Source organism: Physeter macrocephalus, chromosome 11, assembly GCF_002837175.3.
Source record: "Physeter macrocephalus isolate SW-GA chromosome 11, ASM283717v5, whole genome shotgun sequence".
NCBI lineage: Eukaryota > Metazoa > Chordata > Mammalia > Artiodactyla > Physeteridae > Physeter > Physeter macrocephalus.
Genome location: NC_041224.1, coordinates 181,216,986 through 181,217,408, shown reverse-complemented (window position 1 = coordinate 181,217,408; position 423 = coordinate 181,216,986).

Here is a 423-nt window from a genome sequence, read left to right as displayed (position 1 = left end):
GGTATAATTAACAGCTCACTGGTGTAGGATAATTACAAATCATTTACGTTAGTGCCACCGCCCTTTCACGGTGTTACCCTGGGTGGGACCCTGGACCAGAAAAAGGACATTAGGGAAAATCTGAACAAAGAATGGACTTCAGTTAATAATAATTATCATTATAACAAATGTACAACACCACACTAATGTAAGATGTTAATATTAGAGGAACCTGGATATGGGGTATATGGGAACTCTCTGTACTATCTTCTGAATTTTTCTATAAATCTAAGATAAAGTTTATTTTCGAAAGGTGATTCTGAAACAAATACAGGATAGCAGGAGGCTAAGGTTTGGTGCAGCTGGGTGGTGGGTACATAATGAAACTCTGTGCTTGTCACTGTGGGGGTTGTTTCTCCAGGTAAAGAGGGGGAGGGGGAGGGG